The sequence below is a fragment of the Rattus norvegicus genome, chromosome 3 (assembly GCF_036323735.1).
Source record: "Rattus norvegicus strain BN/NHsdMcwi chromosome 3, GRCr8, whole genome shotgun sequence".
In the NCBI taxonomy this organism is placed as follows: domain Eukaryota; kingdom Metazoa; phylum Chordata; class Mammalia; order Rodentia; family Muridae; genus Rattus; species Rattus norvegicus.
The window spans coordinates 121,907,796-121,935,610 of record NC_086021.1 but is presented as its reverse complement, the minus strand read 5'-3'; the positions used below and the strand labels follow the sequence as shown (position 1 = coordinate 121,935,610).

The 27,815-nt window shown below is 38.6% G+C and overlaps 1 long non-coding RNA gene across 24 annotated transcripts in view; it reads right to left on the bottom strand.

Annotated features, from left to right (window-relative positions):
* LOC102552721 (uncharacterized) overlaps window positions 1–27,815 on the bottom strand; it is a 166,816-nt gene that overhangs the window by 29,962 nt on the left and 109,039 nt on the right. For 9 of the 24 annotated variants that reach the window (XR_010065315.1, XR_010065311.1, XR_010065320.1 and 6 more), the window contains 4 exons: window positions 13,052–27,792; window positions 12,455–12,508; window positions 3,220–3,383; window positions 352–522 (listed from right to left, as the gene is read on the bottom strand). This is a non-coding gene — a long non-coding RNA (uncharacterized LOC102552721). Of the gene's footprint in view, window positions 1–351; window positions 523–3,207; window positions 3,384–5,446; window positions 27,793–27,815 lie in introns of all 24 variants that reach the window. The other 15 variants (XR_010065324.1, XR_010065313.1, XR_010065326.1 and 12 more) reach the window with 12 other exon arrangements.

Genomic DNA, 27,815 nt, shown 5'->3' with positions numbered 1-27,815 from the left:
AGCCACAAAACCTACAAAATCTATCTATTATTGGGGTCTATATCATGTTCCTACAAAAAATATAATAAAGCTGTTTCCTAAAAGAGAATGTGTGTGTTTATTGATTACAGTGCTGTTGAAGGAATATTGTGTTTTAGCTGGTGAGCCTGTGCAACCTGGGATTCAGACACCTCTTCTATATAAATTCAAGAATATGGTTTCTCTTCGATGAAATGCCTTAAACAACATGTCCAGAAAGCTCCCAGTGGGGCAATGCAGTCAACATGCAGACAATTAAATTGATGCTGCTAGAGGACAGGGACTACACACCTAACCCCTCCCCCCTCTGCCCACCCCCACACTAGGACTCACCCATCCCTTTCTTTTATGGCTGTTCTTCAGTTGCACTCCTCATAATAAGCCAGCAATAGCAATATTTTTAAAAATAGAGTTTCTAAAGTAGAAATTATGAGTCCACGGAAGCAGCCTCGGAGGTAGAGTGCTTGGCTGGTGTGCACAGGGCTCGGAGTTCAATCAATAATGCTGCAAAAGTAAAAATAAAAAAGTGAAAGTTATCACTGAAGGCATACTGATATTGAAACTTGGGGATCTGAGAATGAGTACTGCAATAGCCAATTTAAAAATATATCTTTTTACGAGCAACATTTTTGGACATCTAGGGCCTTACTGCTTTCCCTCTGTATTGATTTAATCCTGCTATTTGCCTGAATAACTGGTGGAGGTTAATTGGAGATGGACATTTCTGATGCTCCACATACAGTGTATTTGTGCCCATGTGGGTGTGTGAAGAGCATTCAGAGAAGAAACAAGCTTGCAACAGATTTAACGACCTAGTTCCCCACCTTCATGACGGCTTGAATTATTCTCCAAACTGTCAATGCTTCCAAGGGCTCTTCTCAGGTAAACAGTCTTCAGACCTGTTTTTGAGACCAGGATAGTTTGTGTTTTTGCTTTTACACCTGTGGACTCTGTATTCTTAGACTGGTCCTGAATAGTCCCCTGACTCCATAATGGATGGCCTCTTACAGAGACAGTTGACTTGGGAAGAAGCAGAGTGTGCAATAAACCTATGTAAATTATAGGGAACCAGAGTGGAACCCAGGCACACAGTAAGTCATCCATGAGCAAAGCTTCGCATGCACACGGCTGGATGCACTGTATTTTCTATGAGCTCAGCTTCCTGCTGTGATTTAGAGCTAATAGGATACACATGTTATTTGTTTGTCTTGGTATTGGCAATATGCTTATAATAAATTGTATTGCTTCTAGGAACATACTAAGGAGCCACTGAATTAATGTTCCTGCTTGGTGGCACCAGCTTGTTTCATCCAAACGCGAAGCGTCAATGGTGTCAGAATTTTGCTTTAGCATAAAATATGAATGTGTGCCCGTACATTTGCAGACCTGTGAGGTATTTTTGATTAAACAATTAAACCTAAGTGCTCACACATCATGTACTCACATATAACATCTATGTGCACATACATATTTGTATCATTTGTTTACCCTTACAGTGGTCCCTAGGCTTCACAATAATATGTAATATTTATGTTTTCACTTTCAAGGAACATGCACTGTCCATAAAAGACATTTTTAGAGATGAAGGAAATATAAATGGTTGAAACCTTGAGATCTGCAAAGGTAAGTTCTGTGAGGAAACAGTGATGAGACTATAGAAAGTTGAGACCAAAACAAAGGGAAACATTCACAAAATTAAATTTTGTTGTAGAATAGTTCCTTAATAAAGTATAACCAACTAAAAACAACATTTCTTATTATGTTGTTCCTGCTGTTGTTAACACTAACGACTCTTAATATCTTAATCTGGACCTGATGTTCTATCATACAAAACCAATCTGATTTTTTTGGCTGAAGAAAGCGTGTGGCCTAGAGAAGGAAAAAGTACACCCTCCACGATTTGGCAAGAAAGGTACATTTGGAAACTGGGTCTGCTCTACATTTCTGGAGCTAGGCTGAAGCCTGAAGTTCTAACTTCAAAACAAGTATAAAACTTCTCTTGCTAATATTATTAGTGATGAAATGAGAGCAGAACATTATATCCTTTGGAGGATATTCGGGAATTCTAAAGGCAGTGTGTGACCACATTCCCCACTGCTCACACACAGATTCACTTCTAGTCGGAAGTATCTTTAAAATCACAGGCATATGAAGATGAATGAAGACTCTAAGTATTATTTTCAAAGGAAAAATGCAAAAGGAAGAGATAATAAAACTATGTATTTAAAGCAATTCGGCTACCTAATCTCTACATTCTGTTTAAAAACATAGTCACATAAAAGAACACAGCTACTGAAAGTGTTTGTAATCCCAACAGAAAAGCTAGAGAAAGAAGAAATATAAGTTGGAGGCAAGTCTGAACTATATAGCAAAATCTTATTGAAAAAAATTTTAATTTGCCTTTCCACAATGTTTCGTTAAAATATACATATTTATACTTATTTGTCTTCCCTCTGAACATCGCTAAAGGTACATAGATATACATACTTTGCACACTAAACCTTAATAAAATGAAATGGTACATGTATCCACAATACTATGAAATAAGTACTAATGACTTTAATGTATTTACGAATAATGCATACGAGGAAAGTTAATACATGTTCCTTTCTTTCCCAGTGTGGTGCTTTGAATGAAAATGACTACCATAGGGTGTGGCTCTATTGGGAGCTGTGGCCTTTTGGAGTAGGAGTGGCCTTGTCGGAAGAAATGTGTCACGTTTGGGGTTTCAGAAGCTCAACCCAGGTTCACTGCCATCCTCTCTTCCTGCTGCCTGCTGACCCGGACGTAGATCTCTTAGCTGTTTCTCTAGTACCCTGTCTATCTGCATGCCGTGTTTTCTGCCATGACAATAATGGATTAACTGATCTGTAAGCCAGACCCAATTAAATGGTTTGCTTTATAAGAGTGGCCAAGGTCATAGTTCTCTTCACAAAAATAAAACCAGAACTAAGACACATAGTTTACAAATCGGTTGGACTCAATGAAACAATTGATAAAGAACTGATAATTCTAAACTCAGAAGAATAACTAAAAGTAAAGTATTAAATATGTGACTAGTGCAATAGTAAATCAGGTTAGAGCATCAGATAATGGCACCACGTTGCAGAAGGTAATCTTTCTCTGGAGCAGCCGTCCTCACCTGCTTTCAAGATTTATTTGTGTATTTAATGTATATGAGTGCTGTACCTGCATGTGTACCTGCATGCTAGACGTGGGGATCCAATCCTATTAACGACAGTAGTGAGTCACCATGTGGTTGCTGGGATTTGAACTCAGGACCTCTGGAAGAGCAGCCAGTTTTCTTAACTGCTGAGCCATCTCTCCAGCCTGAGCAGCAGTTCTCAAGGTTAAGGGTCACAAGCCTGTTGGAAAAACCGAAATCACCAAAATTATTTACATTACAACACATAATGGTAACAAAATTACAATTACAAAGTAGTAAAGGAAACAGTTTTATGGTTGGGAGTCGCCACATGGGGAAGAATATTAAAACATTGCAGCATGAGGAAGTGTGAGGACCACTGCTCTGGAGAAGGTCCATTTGTGTGATATCAGTAGTGTTAAGCCTATTCACGTTAATTTAATCACCTCGATTAGTGATTTAATATTGATTTGCATGTTATCTTATATGTAGACCAACGTTGACTATGGAGGCATGTAGGATTATTAACTGGGATTACACAGTTAGCATAAGTAAATCAGACTTGTAATAGCTTAGCTTGGCCCCAGATGAAAATGCTGATGAGCACTGAGTAGGTCATTCAGATTCCTTTCTTTACCTAATTTACTCTGCATCAACTTTTATAAATAGTGGCTCTCAGAAAATTGACAATAACACCCCAAATTGACATATGCAAATAATAATCTTTAAGTAAAATCACACAGATATGTTATAATTTATAAATATATCTGATAAATAAAGAACTGGTAACGATACCTTTTCCCACCTGAAAAAGATAGACTGATTATAAATTTAATGACAAAGCCACAAAATGTCTCCAGAATAAATCTCTCCGTCAACTGACAGACAGAATGTCTCCAAATGTTAGTCAAAAACTTTGTCAAAGCCAAGTTTTTATTGGGACATTAAAATCTACTTTATGCATGGACTTCGGATTGTTATAGTGTTACTTCTCTTAGTTTTTCGAATATAGTTGTTAGGTATTCTTTCTTGAGAAATCCCCCCAAATGTGAATATATTTTTCACCCAGGAATTTGGAATTGAAATTGTAACTTGAAAACAAAGCCGCTGGTGTTTCATCTTCTTCGTCTCACTTCTCCTAGATGGGCCTGGCAGTACCTGCCTCAAGTTGGTGGAAGCCAAAAGATTCTGTAAAAGGCTGCAAACTCCACTTCTCCAGAAGTAAGGGGCTCCTAGCGCCATTTCAGAACTTGTAAAGATTTCACTCAGAATCCCACGAGAGTGGGGGTGGGGATGGACTCTTACTCCTTTACTCTTTTCCATTCTTCCCCTCTCAGAGTATCAAGGAAAGTTTTGTTCTGCAAACTCCCCTTTGATGCAAAAAAACCAGAACAAAACAAAACAAACAAACTAGCTAGGCTTTCGAACTTGGCACTTTTCATTCTAATAAGTTCATTCTCAATGTTGTTAGGGCTAATATTGAAGCTGATGGTAAACTACTTAATGGTGGCTTCCGTAGGTCAGTGATGTTTCAGACCTTCAACTTGCACAGGCATGAAAAATAATGGAAGAAAAGAGAATCTGAAATATGCATAGGTGTCAACTTTATATATTCCATTTCATCATTTCTCACATATGTAATCTGAATAAATAATTACTATGTTTTATTAACTTTGTGCTTTGAAAATGAAATTTGACACCAAAGTAGAAGATAATCACTAACGAAAAATTTAGCACCTTACTAAAACCCATAGATTTGAATTAATAAAATGCCCACTACAGTATTGCAGTCCAATATGAACATCACCTCTAACTGAAACCAGTCGATCTTAGTCATGTTGTAAACAGACCCACAAGACCAGAGTCATTCTGTTCAGTTATCAATGGTCTTCTATTATTGTTTTCTGTTTAATTCAGTATTGTATTAGAATATTGGAGTCGAAAAAGTATTTGATGACATCACTGACATTTCCTGTCTCAGAAATACAAATAGTAAAATTTCAGTGGACTCCACTAATCACTGAAATGTTGACTTCATTCTGTAGATGGGAATAGTAAAGCCCACTGGACTTAGTTTCTAAGGAGCACACATGTACAGTCTTGCATCATCTACCTGTAGCCATTGAGCAAACTGTTGAGTTTATAGTCAACAATTCTGTGTGCATTCATCAGAAGCATGCACACACAATTCTAACTGATGTGTGTTATAGAAATCTGGGTGGAAATCCCTTTATACAAATTGAGAAAATAATTTTCAATGTGTAACTTGTTCAAGGAGCTTACACAGTTGTAGAGCAGTGGGAATGTCAATTCTGTGAGATGTTCTCCACATTGATGGTTATTTTGCATTTCCACGCAGTCAGCTGAGGAATCTTACTGAGTAACTACCACAGGTTCAGCACCCTGCTGAATGCTATAGTGAAGCCAGAGATAGTATAAGCCAAATTATATTCTGCACAAATCTGTGAGTACATTGTAGCTATTAGGCACATAAAGAAATATTCCCCAGCAGGATTTGCAGACTTTTCATTCTGTCTTTTAACTTGGCAATCGTCCTATGTATAGTACCTTCGATTGTATGTACACTCCAGCCCAAAGAAACTAAGTGTACTCAGCTTTCACTAGAAAAGCAATCTTCCTTCATGTAAAACAGACATTCATTCAGTGGCAATACTTTTTCTCTTTTCTTTTCTCTTCCTTCCTTCCTATCTTCCTTCCTTCCTTTCTTCCTTCCTTTCTTTTTTTAGAGAGGGAGGGATTTTTTTTTAAACAAAGTCTTATTATGTAGCCCTGGTTGACCAAGAACTCTCTTATGTAGACCAGGTTGGACTTAAATTCCTGGAAATCTACCTGCAGTGACCTAATTTCGACTGCGTATTACTTGTCAGAGAAGCTGAGCAGCAGAATCAGCATTAAAGGGCGGTCGGTGTAAGAGGTAGCTCGGTGACAAATAACAGCGACGTTTGCTTAAAACTGAGAATATTTGGAGACCAACACTTGAACCTGTTCACTTAATGTTTTTGGCTGCCTGTCTGTTTTGAGGGAGTGTGTATATAATATGACTGGCCAGGAACTAGCTTTGTATGTAGACCAGGCTAGCATTGAACTCCTAGAGATGTTCCTGCCTGTGCCTCCTAAGAGCTGGGACTAAAGAAGTGTGCCAACATGCCCAGCTTCAATTAACTCAAAATTGAAAAATCACATGAGTAGTTGAGAGCTTTCAACATTTTATCAGATGGACAAGTACAGCTTTTATGGTTTATAATACTTCTTAACATCCATGCCAGAAATACTTTTAATATTAAATGCATTTAAGTAATATTTGGTTTCCCATTTCGTTACACAGTTCTATCTGTCAATCAAAGAGGTTTCTGGGTATTGAGGAACCTGTCTGCAATCTTATTGACCTAAAGAATGCTAACCAATGGTTTAAAAACATCTTTTCAAGCACTCTGTCGACTTATAATTGTAGATAAATACTTTCCTTTGACACCTTGGAATATTAACTTTAAAATCCACGAATTACTCAATATAGCTTAGTGTTTCTCAGTAGCCAAATAACCCTGGGTTGAGATTACTGGGCTCTGAGTTTGATGCTATGTGCTAAAAAATAAAAACAAGCCAGGGGCCTTGCTTCATATCCTCAGAACTTCATTTCTGAGATTTCAGATCTTTTAATCAGATGCTACATCTCAGAGTATTTGTGTGAGCCTTTAACTACTCGCAACACACACAGTCATTTGCTGAAGGCTCCTAAGGGGGATGCTATCACTCTGAGCATTTCTACCACTTAGGGAGTGTGGCGCAGGAGTAGCACAGAGAAAATGAGGCAGCAGGTTGTAATCTGAGACCACTCTGGAGAAAGGCTGAGCTCTGGGTTTGAATTCAAATCTCTCACATTTTTGGATGAAAGAATTTAGATCGATCTCTTAATGCCTCTATGTAATAATCAGAAAACAACCACAGCAGCATTTTCCTTTGGGGTTCAGAGTAAGGAATTTAACATATAAAACATTTGTCATATTGTTCTTAACTTACTTGCTCTATTATAACTTTAATAAAAAGGAAAGGACGGGGACAAAAATATATGTACATTTCTCCAGAGAAGTATGAGGTATGGAGACATCATTGTTTTGTGAGTAAAATGACAGATGGGCAAATGCCACCCAGCAGTGGAAAGGTGAAGGTAAGAGAAGCTCACCCATGTGGAGGAAGGGCAGTCTAAAATGACAGTGACAGATAGGATTTAGCATCTCTTTCCTGGGTAGTGTTTGGTGTTTCTGTTTATGATTTTACAAATCTTAATATAATGAAAACAGACCCTGTTTATTTCTCATAGAATGAAATAAGCTTCCCTATAAATGTACCTTCTGTGTGTGAAGTTTCATCCTCCTAAGTTTGACTTACCTGTAATTCAAAAATATGAAGTAGACAATTCTGCAATTCAGCAAAAACATATTTATGCATGAGTGTGAGACTTAAATACTTTATTTATTTATAAAGGTAAAAACCAAAGAGAGCAATATAGTTACCTCTGCTTACAAATGACATTAAAAATCGTTATGGCTAAAGAGCCCTAAAGATTCTACCCAAATCCTAAAAACCAATAAACTAATAAATGAACACAGAAAAATGGGACACAAAATTGATAAGCATTGAGTTCTTATACACTCACAGCAAATAATACTGAAAGAAAATTAAAGCTACATATCCAATTTACAAAAGCCTCAAATAAAATATATCTTGTCTCATGGATTTGAAGACAATATTATTAATGAAAATGTTATTTCAAGTGGTCTACAGAATTCACTTTTTGCCCAAGCTGGTGACCTGAATTCTACCTCTGGAATCCATAGAAAATTAGAAAAAAAGACTCAGTAAAGTTGTCCTCTGAAATCTATATTCCTGCCATGGCTCACATATACATATCCTTACACACATGCACACACACATGCGCACACACACACACACACACACACACACACACCACAGAGATTAATAATTTTATTTTAAAAAAGAACCATAATACCAAAATTTGCATAACATTACAAATAACATAGAATTTCTTTAAAATCCTTTGAAAAAATAATACTTGTTAATTTCAATAGTTTCTGAATCTGTAGAGATCATAACAAACAGAAAAATGTTGATATAGAAACAGACATAAAAGTCAACAGAGCCTAATAGTCTGGAGAAAAAAGAACAGAGTCACAGAGAAACAAAGATTTTTAATAAGCGTAACCAAAACTATAAACCATTAAAGGACAGCCTCCAATAACTGATACAGAGAAAAATAGACATGAAAAATGGTGTGAAATCCTAATCATACACCATACTTAAATATCAATCCAGAATTTCTTAAAAGCACAACTGTAAGAATTGAACGGGATTTGGGGGCTGTGAAACATGCCTTCAGATTCAAGTGCACAGGAGCCTGAGATCAGGAGATTCTCTTGAACACATGAATTTGAAACCATCCTGAGCAATATAGCGAAGCTTGTCATTAATGTATGAAAAAGATTGAAGAATGTTTAAACAGTAAAACGTGATGGAAATCTTCACATTTATCTTTCTAATGGTGTCTTAATTTTGATACCAAAAGCATGGGTTTAACCAAAGAAAGAATACACAAGTCAGAACTCCATCCATGGAGAAGGTGCGTGCGTGCATGTGCACGTGCACGCACGCACACACACACACACATACACACACACACACACACACACACACACACACGGGGCAGGGCGGGAGAGCAAAGTGAAGACAGAGGATACACTCTGCTCAATGGGAGGGTAAATTTAAAAATCGTGTGATTGACATTCGCATCTAGAAATATAAGCAACTCCTACAATTCAACAACAACAACAACAACAACAAAGAACACTAAAAATCTGAATTAAAAATGGGCCAAGGACATAAAACAATATTCTCCAAGGAGACATAAATATGGATAGCAGTATTAGAAAATTCAATATTACCAATCATGAAGGAAATACAAATCAAAATCATAATGAACTTTCAATTCATACCCGATGGAATGGTCAACTATCATAAACCAAACCAAACAGCAGAGAGCTGGTGGGGAATGTGGAGGATGCAGAATGTGTGCATACTCCTGATGGCAATACAGAATGGGTAGCCGCTCTTGATTCCTGTATGATCTTGTCTTCCCTCTTCTGAATAAGTATCCAAGAGTATAGAAATCAGGGTCTCGAAGACTCATTTGCATTCTCAAATTCATTAAAACTTTAGGTACAGCGGCTAAGATGCAGAAATACTATAAATGCCCATAAGAGGATGGGCAGAGCGAACACAATGAACACATATCCGGGACCATCACTCAGCCTCAGAAAGAAGGGAATCCTCCCTGTGATTCAACATGGAAATGCTGGGGAGACATTGTGTTAAGTGTCATAGGTATTACAGCATGGACCCACGTATATGAGCTATGTCAATTGAGGCAAACTCCTAAAGGCAAAAGTAGGGCAGGCTAAAATGAATCAGGAACTACAAAGCATAAGTCATACAGGACAAAAGAATTCTAGAGCTCTGATGTATAGCCTGGTGCTTATGTATACAATACTCTATATACATTTTAAAAATGTAGAGGGCGAATCTCATGTGCAATTCCTACAACTTCGGGCAGGTTCTCACTGTGGACAACCCTCCATGGCTGGCCTCAAACATACATAAATTTGTCTGGATGGAAGGATGGAAGGAGCTAAAGGGGTTTGCAACCCCATAAGAACAACAATACCAGCCAACCAGAGCTCCCAGGGATTAAACCACTGTCCAAAGAATAGACATGGGCAGACCCATGGCTCCAGCTCCATATGTAACAGAAGATGGCCTTGTTGGGCACCAATGTAAGGAGAAGCCCTTCATCCTGCCAAGGCTGGACCCCTCCAGTGTAGAGGAATGTCAGGACAGGGAGGTGGGAAGGGGTGGGTGGTTGGGTGGGGGAACAACCTCATAGAAGAAGAGGGAGGGGGCATGGGATGGAGGACAGGAAACTAGGAAAGGAGATAACATTGAAAATGTAAATTTAAAAATCCAATAAAAATTTTTAAAAAATTTAACATAACAAAAAGGAGTCAGAAATGCCTAGTTACTACAATTATTTGACAAATTTGTGATGCAATAGTCTCTTAATTATTTATTTGTGCATATTTTATACAAGCATGCCTGTGTATGTGTTATGTGTGTGTGTGCCACTTGTACAAGCAGGCATGTTTGGAGGCCAAAGTTCAATATCAAGTACCTTCCACTTACATATTTAATTTGATTTTAGGCAAGGTCTCTCACTGGACATGAAGTTTGTCACTTGAGTTAGATTCCAAACCAGTGAGCCCTCCATATCAGACTCAACATCTCGTGATGGTGGGGTTGAAGCATGGGCCTGTCTGCCAGGATTTAACCTAAGAGCTAAGCTAGCAAAACCCCGATTCTCATGCCTGTACGGCCCGTGTTCTTCCACTAAGGACTTCCCAATCCCGAATACTTTAAACCCAGATATGGCGTTTTGTTTGTTTGCTAGTCATCACCAATCCACCCATTTATTCAGTACATCCAATTGTGTACTGGCATTTATTAAACATGTATTGTCAAGTGAACACTAGACAAGGAGGGGCAACAAAAGTGCTTTCATAGCACTTTGCATTCGTCTGATGTTACTTTAGAAATCATCCTGTATTAGAGATCTTAGAACATAGTAGATTCCAGATAAGTTTAATCAGCATCTATAAACATGGTGCTGAAGGTTTGTAAGACTGAGGATAAGGACTCACTCAAACCTGACTCAGTGAAAACGGGCTTGTGAGATGAGACACTGCAAAACAGAAGACTTTTGCTTAATATATAGATGGGAACAGTAGGTTTAGGGTGTTGGTGAGGTCCAGCAGTTCAAAAGAAAAAGAACAACCAATGTTGACCATAGAGAAAGGGTCAATGGCAGCTGCCCACACCTCCCAGGCATTTTCATTACCAGAGCTGTCTATTTCCATATTTATAGAACTCTCTCTCTCTTCTAAATAAAGAATGTAGAAGCCCCCGTTCAAATTATCTCTGTGAATGAGTGCCGAACAGTACATTGAAGCCTCTTCAATTTAGGGCTGCTATTTTGATTTATCCCCATGTCCCTCCATTCATGAAGGATTGAGTTTATGGTCATTTCATACACCTGAGGGTAGGGTCAGGTATGTCAAATTTTATTTCCCAGGGACAAATAGAAAACAGGTAAGATGAGGAACTCCCCTCAAAGCAACACCACCACCAAAAAGACATCCAAATAAATAGGTACATACAATAAGAACTTCAGCCTTAGTACCCCTTTTCTTCCAATGTCTCCTATGTCAGGCTGCCCACTGGGAACTTTGCTTTCAGGTGGATTTCTGAGACGAGAAATCCGCCATTTGCTCACTGTACCCTGGGGTCCCCCCAGCTGCCAAGTGAGAGCTGAACAGAGGTGCATCAAGAGGCCTGCAGTCAAAAGGCAGTAGGATGGCCAATTGCCATCAATTTGAGCATCAAGTCTGGCATCTTGGCACCCTGCTGCTCTCCCCATCCCCCAGGTTCACTGCTGAGAGCCTCAGCCTCTAAAGCTGCTTATGCCACCAACCCCAGCCTGCTGTCCCCTTTCCCAGACTTCTCTGTATGCCCTGGTAATAAAAGAAAGCCTTTTATGTACCTGGCTTCGCTTGTGAAACCATCCAAAGCCTAATGTAAATGTTTCTTTTCCCCGCTCCCACACACTCATGGGTAAAGGCAGAATTGCCACATTCCCCCTTGGACCTGATTGCTAGGCAACACTCAGCCATGTGAATTTGTCACTTCTGTTTGGCGCAAATTTCAATTTCACCTCCAACTGTAACAACACTGCTCGATATATTTTAGATGCCACTGTGGTTGGATGGCATCCCAGGAAAGATGTGAAGAGTTACTGCCAGGAATGAATGATTGGCATTGGGTAAAGCAATTCTCTGAACTCAGCCTTGGCATACCATTAATTGTTAAGTCTGTTCTGCTACCAACAACCTCTTGTCAGAAGCATGTCTATTGTAAGCCTCTGCGAAAAGGGTCCAAATGGTAGAGCTTTCTCCCTCTGGAAGATTCGAATCTTGTCGATAACGAAGCAGTGGCTTTCTCAGCTCATCGTATATTAACTTTCTCCTTCTTTCCCTCTACTGGCTGTAGTTCAGTGCAAAAAGGAAACAAGTCCCACATCTGAATATTACTGAACTGAAAAAGCCCTTTTGTGCTAAGTCAGGTTCTGGTCACTCATAGGACACTCACCTTTTCCTTTAGTTTATTGGGTACAGTCTGTTTCCATTTATGATAACAATTAAGCTGTACAATAGAGGAAAGAGTTAATGATGAAAAAGATAACACCAATACCAGACACATCCTTCTGACAATAAATCTAATATCTGACACGCATAATTTATACATGGACATTAGTAAAAAAACAGAAGTTACATGTAAGCAATCACATTTTTAAAAATAAAACCCATGCAGTGATGGGCAAGATATAACACTATAATCTCCCAAGTTTACATCAAATAGTGTATTATCTTCCAACTATGATCTACTAATATCACACTGTTTGCCCAGTCATCTAATTTAGAACTTTTACTCTGTGATTGCAATTGACTGTATAAAGATTCTACCATGTTTAAGCTTTCATTACTGTGATCCATACTAAATACTCATAAAAAAAATGATTCCCCTTCAGTCACCATGTCCACCATTTTTTTCCTTACAAATCAAAACCTCCTCATAAAGCTTGGAAGAATTTTCCCAGAATAAGTCTAATTGAAAAAGAAGAAATCCGTTAGTTTTGAATGAGCAAAAATAGCATTTTCAGATTTTTGCGTGCAGTCTCTGACTCACTGGAAACAAAAGGAGTTTCTGTAACGGTGTGAATGAACCATGAAGTGTGCGTGTTCTTTTAAGAAAGGCCAAGGGTGCAGTTCTATTTTCTTAGCTCTGCTTTCATATTTATGTGTCTCATTTCCAGCTCATTGCTGATGCCTCAGTTGTGCCATCCATCACCACTTTTATCCTCCTTGTTCCTCAAAAAGAACATAAAATCCTTTTTTATGTGGTGGTAATATTATTGCAAATAAAAGCAAATACCAAAATCTTTATTAGTCTGCCAAAATAATAAACTATTTAATAAAAGCATGCTGTAAAAATAAGGTCATTTGCATCACTCAAGTTACTAGCAGGAAATGCAGAGAATTATTGGTCAAAAAAGTACAAACTGACAGCAATTATTTCTGTTGTTCCTCTGACACGTTGTGCAATAGGGTTAAAATTTGGCTGCTACTCTGTGTATTTTCTGGATTTAAGTGTCTTTAATTTTGCTCAACACTGGTTGAGAAAAAAAATTGAAAAAAAAAAAAACAGATCCTCACGAATTACTTGACTTTCTTGCAAAGAGATTTTTTTGGTAAGGAACGAAGATTAACAACACTGATCTCTTTCATACTCCTTTTGCACAAATGTCGGAGCTGACCTTCAGATAACCTTGATATTCCAAGATTTATGGTCTAAATATTTACCATCTTAATATCTAATATTAATTTTAGTTGCTGTGGTTCTGTGCCCATGCTTCAGCTCTCCTTTTGTATCCACCTTTGGTCATTTACACACACACACACACACACACACACACACACACACACACACACACCAATAAGAGATGTTTTATTTGGGAGGGTTAGTTTAATAGTGGAAGTTAACAATAAACATGCTATTTCTAAATAAATGTGTAATGTTTGCTCTTTTAGCCTATTATAACGTAAACCCAGTGCTTTTCCTCTTGCAATTTCTATACTTAGCTGGCAGATTTGTAAATATATTATGATGTGTTTATAACATAGCAAATCAGTAGCTGTGCTAGGATTAAAATATCATTTGTATAATTCTTCGTTCCCAAGAACAACCTGGATACCAATTTTTCTCCTTAAAAGGAAAATGCAATTAAGTAAATATTATGAATCTTTTCAAAGTCATATGTTCAATATTTCTATTACTTGCTCCGTGGTGACATTTAAAATTGAGAAAAAGCTCTTCAAATCCTATTTTATATTATCAAGACTTTTGTGCTGTTTGTTTGGGACACAGCATCCCATCACTAGTTTTACTGGCATCGAGTTAATGTAAGAAAATGAGATGCAGTCCCTCCACAAACTGTAGAGCCTTTGGGGTTACTCAACTATCAAAATGTGGACAGGAGATTATACTGGTAAGAGGAAGATAAAAGCAACTCAATTCAGATATCATGTGCTCTTTCTATTAGTCTCCTAAAATTAACATTTGAAAATACTAGACTCCAATCACACAGAATGAGATCACAATTAAGAACAGAATCTTTCAACCAGCTATTCAGCCTAAATAAAGTCATGTGGGTAAGTCTTAATCTTGTCTAACTTTTGAACACCCACGAAAATGGAATCAGGACTGCACAGTCCAAAGGGTGTTTCACAGGGTGACATAACAGGTAAGTGACCATCTGCAAGGCAGGAAGACATGCCTTAGAGACAACAAAACCTCACAGCCTCTTGATCTTGAATTTCTAACCTCAGCACCAGGAGCAAATTAGTATCTATCGTTTAAATATACTAATCTGTATTCTGTTATGGTAGCCGTGACCAACCAGTATTTAACAAAAATGAAATCTATTTGCAACACCAACTCATTGTACCACGTCTGTGCAAAACTTATTCTTGTGCTGTTGTTCCATGTGTCCTTTGGATGGGGTCTCAAAAATTGCTCAAAAACTGGAGTCCACTCTGATATATTATCGGCTGTATTTTCCAGCCTTGGGTATACTCATTGTAGTAGAAAGAAAAAGGTATCTATCATTGTGTTTCCAATGAAAAATCTAAACAAACTCACTAACTCCACTTACTTTCAGTTGATTTTTAAAAATCATTAAATTTAGAAACCATGTTAGCTGAGCCATATTTCATTGCTCAGCCACCAACTTCGCTAGATCTGAATTCTCTTTCTGAAGCTACCTAATGGGTTGAAATCTGTGTGAAACTTGTATTTCACGATCTTACCCTGCTGCAGTTGCCTTAGAATTATCTTCCCGTATCCTCTTAAGAAGTCCAGGCTTCTGTTACCTTCTCTTGGAATGAAAATGTTTTCAGAAGACAAATCATCCTCTTTTCTTGTTAATGACATGTTTCAAAGACTGTTTACCGGTCTGTGTCTTCCAGGCACATAGATCACATATAATCTGAAGAATTTGCAGTATCACAGGGTCTAAGAAAAACATTAACAAACTTGGTACATTCTACTCAATAAGAAAAAAGAGCCTGAGATTAAATTTCAATTTGGACCAAGTGCTGTGTTTTGGAATGGTTTATACAAGATCACAGCTCTTGCTTGATAGCATCTACAAAGGTTAAGAAGCTGTCCTAAATAAAGCTGGCAGCTTCCAACTAACATAACAGATTCGCCCGCTGTGAGTTTATCTAAAGTTTTCTTGCCATCTTCATTCTCCATTCATCCAATTCAGTCCTGGGGATTGTGCCCAAGGGAAAATATGTATGTTTGAGAGTATCAAAGAGCAAGGGGTAATATCATCCTGTGTCTTTGATGCCTGACGCCTACTGTCCAATGTACCACAGGTAAAGTTTAACAGGGAAGGACATCCTCTACCCTCTGGCTACTTAAGTCAAGATCTTATTTTAACTCTAGTCTTGGATGCTTGGGGCCAGTTCTGAAATGGGGACCTAAGACTCAAACCCATCATCCCACAGAGGAAGAGGGAACAGCAGGTACTACCAGACACTCCCAGATGATAGTCAAGTCTTTTGTGTAGCTGGCAGTTCTGCAGTCCGCATCAGTTGGTTGCTGCTGCTCCCTTATCAGGTAAGGAGCAAAGCCTAAATTCTCAGAAAATTTTGATGATCTGAAGAGAAAAAAAAATCCTGCTACTGAAGGGAATGTGGATTTGGAGCATTATAATCTGGTTATAAATATAAATGAGACTTAATTTTTATCACATATGGCACTGTTTATAAATTCCTATTTCACACAGGAGGAAGCTACAACCCAGAGATGATAAAGGTCTCAAACCTCATAATAGACCAAGAATTCAAATTTGGATGTACCAGACTCCAAATCCACTGCTTTTCTCCCAACACCAAGTGTTCCTTATCTGACCCTACTGCTTCTATGAAGTATTTGGCAGGTCTTGCTTATATGTAAAATTGCCACGGGGGTACAGATAGCATCATATCCTGACTAGTGAATTAGAGAGCTTGGGGTGATAAGAACGGGCACGAAGTTAAACGTGCCTTCACACTAAATAATCAAAGCTCTGCTGGGATAGGTAAAACGGTTGGAGTGATGATAGGCAGAGAAGGGCAATCATCAATCTATAAAATAGTTACAAACCAGATAATCATTCTTTCTCACGTGTGTTTCACTCCACACTGTCTACTTATATCTAATGAATTAAAGAGAACATGTGACAGTATGTTAGTTTTCTGTGGCTGCTATAACAAATTATCACAAACTCAGTGGCACAAAGCAAGAGACACTCTCTTGGATTTCTAGAGACCAAAAGGAGATGCTGGCTAGACTGCACACCCAAGGAAGGCTCCACAAGAACTTCTAGCTCTTCCCTTCTCTAGCTACACTTCTTGCCAGTCATTTTGCTGCTGGCCTCTATCGTCTAATGCTGCTACATCTTCTTGGGGTCCTTGTATTGTGTGGTGGTTTGTATATGCTTGGCCCAGGGAGGGGCACTATTAGGACGTGTGGCCCTGTTGGAGTAGGTGTGCCACTGTGGGTGTGGACTTTAAGACCCTCATCCTAGCTGCCTGGAAACCAGTCTTCTCCTAGCAGCCTTCAGAGGAAGATGTAGAACTCTCAGCTCTGCCTGCACCGTGCCTGTCTGGACATTGCCATGATCCCACTTTGATGATAATGGACTGAACCTTTGAACCTATAAACTAGCCCAAGTTAAAGGTTGCCTTGGTCATGGTATGTATCTGTTTCATAGCAGTAAAAACCCTAACTAAGACAGAAGTTGGTAGCAGAGACTGGGGTATTGCTGATAGGCCTGACCATGCTTTAGCTTCAAAGAATATGGATTTTGGGATTTTGTATTTGGAAAACAGTGGAATCCCTTAAGTGGGGCTTAATTGCCTGTCCTAGGAAGAATATAGAAGACTTTGTTGCTGCAAATGATTTGAACTGTGCAGACCTGACCCAAGAGATTTCAGTGGAGAAGCAGTTCTGTATGTGGCATGGAGACCATTTTTGTGGTATTTTGGTGAAAATGTGGCTGCTTTTTGCCATTGTCTGAAGAGTCTGCCTGCAGCAAAGGTGAAGAGATTTAGATTGCTTTGAAAAAGGAAGCCTCCAAACAGTCTGGTATAAATTCTGTTGTGTGGTTAATAATGTTCCCTCTTATAAAGAGTATTTTAATAAAAAGAAGCAAACTGAGGAAGGAAAAATGCAGACTGCATGGTCCAAGTGTTAAAGGGCCACCAGGAAGTAGAATGGAACTACATCCTATATTCTATAACAGATTAAGGGAGTGAGATTTCGGAGTAAGAGCCCACCCAGCTAAATTTAAGGCATGGTGGTACACATCTGTAATCCCAGGAGACAAAGCCAAGCAGATCTCTGAGTTCAAGGCCAGTCTGGGGCAGAGCAAGTTCTGGGTGAGGAAAACCTTAAATCCAGCCGTGGTGGTACATGACTATAATCCCAGCATTCAGGAGACAGAGCCATTATAGACATCTGAGTTTAAGGTCAATCTACAAACTTACAAAGTAAGTGTCAGAACAGCCAAGCTTAGGCAGTGAGGGAGTTGGAAACAGAAAACTTGTAATAGAATAAGGTGGTGGGATGGGGGGTTTCCCAATTCAAGCAAGCAGCAGAACTCAGCAGCTTCAACCATGTAGTTCTGGATTTAGAGTCAAAACGGGACGAGTGGGACAATTGATACTGGTTAGGTGGAGCAAAAAAAAAAAAAAAAAAAAAGGAAAAAAGGAGTGATTAGGAAGACGCCAGCATCACTAAGATGAAATCTTCCGGCAAGTGTTTTCTGAGAGCACAAAGAGGCTGTGTTCTAGAGATAGACAAGATTGTACCTGCGCTGCAGCTGGACTTGGTGATATGTAAGAATCACTGGTTTTGAAAGTATGAAGGGGTCATGGAGAGCAGCTGAGGCTTGGCACTGTGAGAGTCCAGGGAAGACCATTGGTAAATGTGCAGCCTCAGTTGCAGTTGATGGCTCAGTACTGAAAGGGTCATGCAACAAAACAGGCTTGCAACCATCAAGAGAATCTATGAGAGGATTGATGATGTCTAGTTGCAGCAGAAGATCCCAATATTGGAGATTCACGTACCATGGTATGATCACCAAGAATAGCAGCAGCAGTGGAGTAGAGTCAAGCAGAGCCTAGAGTGCTACAGAGGGCAGAGCTGGGAGGTCCACATCTTCACCTGAAGGCTGTTAGGAGAATATTGGCTTCCAGGCAGCTAGAGTGAAGGTCTTAAAGTGACCCATGTCCACAGACACATCTACTCCAACAGGGCCTCACCTCCTAAAAAATGTCACTCCCTGGGCCAAGCATATACAAACCATCACATATTGATATGTACTCTGTTTTGCAGTCAACTCTCCTCTCTCTCTCTCTCTCTCTCTCTCTCTCTCTCTCTCTCTCTCTGCTTGTTTCATAAACATTTGTTGTTCTTCTGAAGGTTGACTTGGATAATTGAAGACTGTCATAGAACCCTATTCAGTGATATTAGTCAAATTATATTGGGCAAATAACTTATTTTCACAGAATCTATGGGCATCTTCTCAAGAGTATTTTCTATACCCCTCCAAATATTTATGTAGAATTTTTTATTAAGGTATCCTGAAAATTTGTAACAACTATTTAGATTTTTTGGGGGTTTTTTGAAATTGTATTGACCAAATTTATACAACATAATTTTCAAGTTTTACAAAATGTTCAGTTTTTATTTAAGGCACAAAAGCATAATTCCTGCCGCCCAGAAAAGCTCTATAATAAAGGCAAACATAAATATGGAAAATAGATAATCATTGTTCAGTGGAAAGTATTTGATTCCAGGTTCTATTGTTCAGTCTTCAGAGTCAAAAGACAATAAAAAATTGTTACCCAAATGTTATTTTTTTTTTTTTTGCTGATGTTGTCTAGAAAATCTGATAGAATAATGAAGAATAATCGGGTCTATATTCCTGGAAGCATAGACCATGATTGTACCAGATGGTCTTCCTTTGAAGAAAACAATTAACAAGCAAGACACAGTACAAAAGAAAATGTGTAAACACCAAGGGTCAGAAGTAGCCAGATTCTGGTGGGAGCTCGTTGCAAAACTGGAGTCTCGGAGCATTTACATGAAAGAAAAAAAAAAGAAACCTTCAGCCATGGGGATTTAGCTCAGTGGTAGAGCCCTTGCCTAGCAAGCGGAAGGCCCTGGGTTCGGTCCCCAGCTCCGAAAAAAAGAAAAAAGGAAAAAAAAAAAAAGAAACCTTCAGCCATGATGCACAAAGAAAGTGTCTACAGTCAATAAATGTAAATGATGATAAATAAATCTTTCCAGAAGAAGACTAAACACCGTTAGCTCCTTGCTTATGCCACACTCATGGAAATGCAACTTCTGTTTGCACAGCCCACCTTCTCCCACTGTGTGCTGGGAGCTTGATACCCTTGGGTTAATTATCTTTCGAGATTTCTAATAGGTTTCTGTTTGAATCTTCCCATTTATTTCAAGTGTTGCCATTTGTGTCCTCAACTTGAACCAGTGTTCATTTTCTACACGTTGTATTGAGTTCAGGATGGAACTCAAATGTCCGCTGCCTCATCTTCACTGTAATGGCTACCCTCCACTCCCGCAGCATTTGAATGAGAGGAGTCAGCATCCTCAGAGCGGCACACTAAAATGAGAGGGCCCTTTTCCATTTTTTTTATTTTTTTGTGCAAGCAGAATATCCCCACACCATAAGCAGGGAAACATTAAGTACAAATCAAATGCATAAAGATAATTTTAAAAGAAAGGGTGTAGATCTACAGGGAAGGAAAGATGAGTAAGAACTGGGAAGAGTTGGAGAAGGGGAAACTATAATCAGTAAAAAGAAGATAAGAAAAATTTTGCATCTACACAGGGTTGATTCACCTTTTTAAAGAGCAGAAAACAAAGAAAGGTAGATAGGAGACAGTCATTCAATAGGCAAAATTTTCCTTCTTAATAAACATTTCCCCTAAATATTTCAGTCCTTAGAGCAAAAGCCCCTGTGCTATTAATAATTTAGTAAGAATACTTACTGAATGATTACTCAGGGGTAGGTGCAGACACACATGTTTTTATACAAGCTATGTAGGATAATGGCAACAAAACAAATCGTGTCACAACAGCTTCCTTGCTAGTTCTACATTTTGAATTGTAAAATTGAGACTACAACGTAAGATTAATCAAATTTGTCCCCCATTTAAAATGCTGTAGCTTGGATTTGGAGAGGTGACTCAGAAGTTAAGAGCATTTGCTGATCTGGAGAAGACCAGAGTACATTCCTGTCATATACACAGTGGTCCATGACTGAACTCCAGTGCCAGGCTTGATACTCTCTTCCAGCTTCTGTAGGCACTGCCTGAATATGGTCCACATATATATGTCACACAAAACACTCTGCATATAAGATAATTTTAAGTTTTCAAATTATCCGTTCCTTTAATATCTAAATTGAGTAGTCTCATAATTATCAAAGTCCTTGAATAGCATTTTGTATTGTCCACATAATGATTCTCCAACAGCATGTCATCTGTGGGCTTGCAGCAATAGCATGTGTTTATAGCAAAGTAGGTTTCAAAGCTCAGTTTCCTGGCTCCAGTACTCTTGCTCAGACGAGTAACAAATAATAAAAGCATGGGTCTTTGTCCTCCTGCCGGGATTGGCCGTATGAATTCCCGACCACACTTCTTTCCTCCTCAGATCACAAACGGTAGGATAGGGTTGTACAGGAAGAAAACACAGTTTCCCTCCTCAGGAAAACCTGGTTAGCAGAGCCACAAGAATGTATATAAGAATGTATATGTGTTTGTATATTTTTAAAGCTATGAGCAATACTGAGAGCAGGCACTGTTGAGTCACTGTCTAGTGGGGAGTTGGGCATGTATGTACACAAACAAATGAAGGGGGAAATAGTCACAAAGCATTGGTTCTAGTACTGTAAGCTTGGATGACTTATAATAGTTCTTAATTTAGAAAATAATTATAGCGGAAACATCTGAAATGGAAGCTTTCAATTGTGTCATCTATTATAGTGCAAACAAAGATTTCTAATCTTAGAACTTGGCAGGTGAGTGGGTAACAGATTTTCCAATATAATATTTTGACTTTTGAAAAAATAGATGGATTTGTGGAGTTTTTCTTTAGACTATTCCACAACTATCATGTTTTTTGAAAAAATATCTTTGCAGGATATGGTATAAGATATTTTTATTATTAAATAAACAGTTCTCTAGATGTTTTAGTGTTAAGGACGCTGTAAGATAGTTTCAGTTTCTAAGTACAGCTTAGATTATGCAGTTTTAAAGACACACGTTATAGGTATGTTCATCAAGGAAGAGCAGACATAATTAAAACACCAAAGATTTTAGTATCAGAGATTCTTATTGAACAGTTTTAGTTTGGGTCACCTAATTCACATTTATTTTTTTAATTGTCTTCTTGATTACAACCATCATGAAGATGACTCATCATTATTTTAGGTATTTTTATGCCTTATGAAAAACCATTTTAGGTTGTATTAATGAGAGATGTTGGTACTAATGCTATAGTACTAAAATTGTCAATTAAGACAAGAAAGGTACTCCTAGAGATTAAAAAGGAAAAAAAATAGAAAAGAAACACAAACATAAACTAGCTGAGTAATTGGTCTTTCTAAAATTACACTTACAATAAATTGGGATGCAATGCTTTTGAACGAACCAGTGTCCACCTACCATGTTCTTTCCCAGAGTTCCAAATGTTTCCATACATGCTTACCCATGGAAGTAAGCATAAATGTGCCATGAGGACTGAAAACCACAAATTCATTGTTCAAATAACACATTTTGAAGCAAAGGGCAGGTACAAAAATATTGAGCAAGTCAATTTTGTAAAAATCACTTGCAAGGCTGTGCAACACATTTTTTTTCCTACTGAAAACAGATGGTCTTTGGGATTTGCATCATACTGACAAGGAAATTAAAACCCAGAACATTAAGGGGATTTTTTTTTACTATGGTTGCAAAAGGACACAAGCCAGCATCACAGAAAATATGGTACTTTGCCCCGACAAAGTAAAATGAAAATATCAAATTTCCACAATATTATATCTTGCAGAGTAAGCTAATCTAACTTAGGAAATATTTGACTGTCCTTTTTCAGTGGGTTGCAGTTTCTCACAGAACGTTTAAGTATTTTTGAGTAAAATTTTTAAATGCTTTTAAATTTCAGTTTCGTTTTCCCAAATTATTAACACCATTTTAAAATTCATAGGTTAATTTTCATAGTGCATGCAGTTAGAATAAGCTCAGGTAGAGTAATGGTATAAAACACACTTCAGCTACATCACTAAGTTAATTGTTTATTTTGTATTTTTGCATCAATAAACTTAGTAATCCCCTGAAAAATAAGTCCAGCATACTGTTAGATTCTTACTCTCCTCACTCAAGCATAATTCTCTTTTCTTCCCCTTCTAGAAGAACAATTACTAATTTAAATTTATCACTTTTCCACAAAGATAGTTTAAATAGTTTTTCCCTAAAGGTCTTAGACAAAGCATAAAATGCATGTTTTAGCATCAATGCAGATTTTTATTTAACTCAAAATCTCTTGTTACCATGTTATTCAAATAAGTTTCACTCTAATCTATTCACATCTATTTGAATTGTGACAACTATGTCAAGCAATAAGGTGTGTGTGTGTGTGTGTGTGTGTGTGTGTGTGTGTGTGTGTGTGTGATGTACAGTGCCAAGGACTAGCCTCATCATGGGGAAGGACCTAAAGAAGCAGGAATGGGAGCAGTGCTAATTCAATGACTTGGAGTCAGTAGTGAAGGCAAGCTGGCAGTCGAGGTATGCTCTCTGTTACAGAGGATTCTCACCATTCCTTTCTTCTCCATCCGTCCTTCTCCCTTCTCATTCCTTTGCCTTCTTCCTTCTTATGCTTTTGCCTTCTCCTCTCTCATAATTCTTCTGCCTTCTGATCAGAGAGCCTGAACCTAGGCTTTCCTTTACTAAAGTCACATATTCAAGGCTTTGACCATTATTAATATCTTTAGAAATCCTTAAATTTACATAAATTCTATGAATACTGGATCATTAGTTCCAATCCATGCTTCCTAAAACCAGAAAGTAAACACAAAGCAAAATCACAGTTCCTTATGTTTTACACAGCCTGTTCCTCACGGGTGTCTGGGCGCAGCTCCTGTGGAACCCTGGCACAGCAGACAGCAGTCCTTAGTAACTACTTCCACTTAAGAATAGAAAGGGATGGACTATTAAGGTTAAAAGGATTTCTTACAGAGTTTTAAAATTTATGCAAGTAAAGCAGCTAGCTCTTTCTGATATCTCTCTAGGCATTGTCATCTCCAATCCCTCAAGCGACCAGGAGAACAAAGTACTAACTTTTGTATGCTTATATATCATGCTAATTCTCTAACCTTTGTTTCCTCATCCTAGCAAGCCCATGGCCTCATATACTTTCCTTCTAATACTCCTTATTTCTAGATCATATACAAGTCTTTTTCCTATATCATAAACCCATCTATCATTTGCTTGTATTTTATAAATTCTTTCTTTTCTAAGCCAAGACTTTTTTCTTGAGACCACTTTAACTTTCTATCCTTGATGTCCTCAAGTTCACCCTGGCTAATTAATGCAACAGTCATAATTCCAAATTCAAGGCCAAGTGTGGCAATGAAGTATTTCTACAAGGACCATGCATGCTTTTTGGTGTTTGTGGTTCTGTTGTCTAGATCCTTTCTCATGGTCCATCAGAAGGTTTGTTCCTCATCTTCCTCCACAGCCTCATGACTACCTCCATTTATTCCTCATTCCTGGGAACTAGTTTGTTACATTTATGATTACCTCAGATTAATGGAGGAAGTATATTCCCCAGAATGAAAGACTGAAAATAAAGAGACAGCAAATCAGTTTCCAGCTAACAGCCATCATCCTTGTGGGGATCAAAGGCCTAGCAATGTTCCTAGGGTAGGGACTGTGTCTCACACCTCCCCTTACTTAGCTATGTCAGATGAGGGCTGTGTGTGTGTGTGTGTGTGTGTGTGTGTGTGTGTGTGTGTGTGTGTAAAAACTCTTCTATAAGACACATGATATTTAAAGTTTTATCACAGAAATAAAAATGATTTAGTGAAAAGAACATTTATAGATGAATAGAGTTCAAGCAAAAGGAAGAAATGTCTTAGTTAACTTTGTTTTCTTTCAATAAAGTATCATTACCAAAGGCAATTTAAGGAAGAAAGTTTATTTTACTTATACTCCTAAAAGAGAGTTAAAAACAGGGGGGTAAAGAACAAGGAAGTAGGTGGCAGAAAAGAAAACAGAGAAATCTTCTTTCTGTGCTCACAAAGGAAGGAGATGGAACTGGAAGCAAACCAAAGGCTTTAAACTTTCTGTGGTTTCCCAGTTGCCAAGCTTCCTACAGCAAGCCTTACCTCTGCAAATTCCTCAAACAGTGGCACCAACTGGGGACCAAGGGTTCAAAAACCCAAGCCTATGAGAAAGACGTTGCAATTCAAGTCATCATAAGATGCTAATGCATCCAAGCACTGGAAAATCCAGAATGCTGAAACATCCTTATTCCTGGACATGGGATGTGAGAATAGTAACACCAAGACTCACCAGAACTCAGTGAGCTCTAGAGCTGTGGGGATGAGCCAGGAGGCAGAAGCTGTATTCCTAAGGAACCCAGATATTTCAGAACCCTACATGTAAGATAATAAGAAAGTGAGGAAATTTCTGATTTCTCCTTGTGTTCTCTCCCTTCTGTCCAAGTCACCCATCTGCAAATCTCAACAACAACAACAAACACAAACATACAAACACAAACAAACAAACAAACAAATAAAAACCTGTGCAACAGGGGTGAATGTTGCAATCCAGACAGAATCCCTATTATTCCAGAGAAGGATAGATAAGGTGAAAGTAATAGAGGCAGCCTCTGAGGTAGACATAAAAATGAATAGTGTATCCATTTTCTCATGAAAACTGAAGCGTGAGCTAGAAAGAACACACTTATGAATAGACAGTATCAAGATGGGTTCTTACTGGCACCCATTTTTAATATTCTCCAAGAGCATGAACATGACAGAAATATCCAGGCTAGCAAAGAGCTCAGGCCCTCAGTCCAATACTCCATAAAAAATAGACTCCTATCAATAATGATATGGGTGAGCTTGGAGATGGATCCTTCATCAATCAAGTCTTTCCATGAGGTTCAGTTTCTGTTAGAGAACCTGAGCCAGGGCACCTAGGGAAGCCCAGCTGAGCTTCTAACCTACAGAAACTGAGCCAATGAAAAAGGGTAATTGTTAAGTGCTAGACTCAGAAGTAGGTTTAATCTGTTACCTAACAAAAAGTAAGTAATATAATATGGACTGAGCATAAGCAAACAGTGTCCCATTGTTGTCTCATAGTATACATTTCTCACCTCTAGTTAGATAGAGAAAATACTGTCACATATGATATGTGACACAAAGTCCTGTCAGGCCAATAGTCATAGAATGAATTGAGTTTGTTTACAGTCTTTCCAGAAATTTAAGCAGTAACATTATTCCTCCACCAGACATCCATTGTTTGGTAGCATGGAAAGGGAAAGGGAAAACTATTTGACTATCAAGGTAGATTCCAGGGAACTGGGTTTTTGGGTGGTCAACTACTGTGCCTGTGCCTGTTCAACTGTCTCTAACCTAAATCGGAGAAAGAGGAACACTCTTCCATTGCTGGTGGGGTTGCAAGCCTGTACAACCAATCTGGAAATCAGTTTGGTGGTTCCTCAGAAAATTGGACAAGGTACTAACTGAGGACCCAGCTATACCACTCCTGGGCATATACCCAAAAGATGCTCCAACATATAACAAGGACACATGCTCCACTATGTTCATAGCAGCCTTATTTATAATAGCCAGAAGCTGGAAAATATTCTTCAACGGAGGAATGGATACAGAAAATGTGGTACATGTACACAATGGAATACTACTTAGCTATCAAAAACAACGCCTTTATGAAATTCATAGGCAAGTGGATGGAAGTAGAAAATATCATCCTGAGTGAGGAAACCCAATCACAAAAAATCACACATGGTAGCACTCACTGATAAGTGGATATTAGTCCAAAACTCTGAATACCCAAGATACAATTCACAGATAACATGAAACTCAAGAAAAAGGAAGACCAAACCGTGGATACTTCAGTCCTTCCTAGAAGGGAAAACAAAAATACTCACCTGAGGAAATATGGAGACAAAGTATGGAGCAGAGACTAAGGCAGAGATTGCCTATCTGGGTATCCATCCCATATACAGTCACCAAACCCAGACAATATTGCAGATGCCAAGAAGTGCATGCTGACAGGAGCCTGATGTAGCTGTCACCTGAGAGGCTCTGCCAGAGCATGACAAATAGAGTCGGATGCTTGCAGCCAACGGTTTAATTGAGAACGGGGAATTAGAGGAATTAGAGAAAGGACTGAAGGAGCTGAAGGAGTTTGCAACCCCATAAGAAGAACAATAATATGACCAACCAGACCACCCCCCCTGCCTCCAGAGCTTCCAAGGACTAAACCACCATCCCCAGGGCACTCAGTGATAGACCTATAGCTCCAGCTGCATATGCCCTCATTGAGCATCAGTGGGACAAGAGGCCCTTGGTCAAGGCTTGATGCCCTAGTGTAGGGGAATGTCAGGATGGGGAGGTGGGAGGGAGTGGGTGGATGAGTAGGGGAGCACCCTCATGGAGGTAGGGGGAGGGGTAATGGGATAGCAGGTTTCTGGAAGGGAAACCAGGAAAGGGGATAACATTTGAAATATAAATAAAAATCCAATAAAAGAACAAAAGAAAAAGAAAATAAAGAAAATACGTTTAACACAGGAAATGTAAAATTTAACTATAGACCTTGCAGTAAAAAGTCTTGCTTAGGGGTTGGGGATTTAGCTCAGTGGTAGAGCGCTTGCCTAGCGAGCGCAAGGCCCTGGGTTCGGTCCCCAGCTCCGAAAAAAAGAAAAAAAAAGTCTTGCTTAAATATTCCACAGAATTTTTAGTTTAAGGGCCCAAGTTGAGACTTTAGCATTAATAGAAACACGACAAAGATCATGAGTACACCCAGCAGTCACCTTTGTAATCGTCCTCATCTCCCAGTGGCTTGCTCCAGTTGACACTAACCATTGCCAGTCGGTCCGACTCTTGCATATGCTCTGCCAGGAGATAATTTATGACTCACCTTTCCAACCTACTTCCAAAGGAGTCGCTTCATGTTGTTGTGTACAAATCTGAACCCTCCCACACAGTTACGGAATTACCTCAGTTCTTCATGTTCCTCATAGGAATTCCGAAAGTCGACTCTGAGCTACAGAATATAAATAGTAAAAG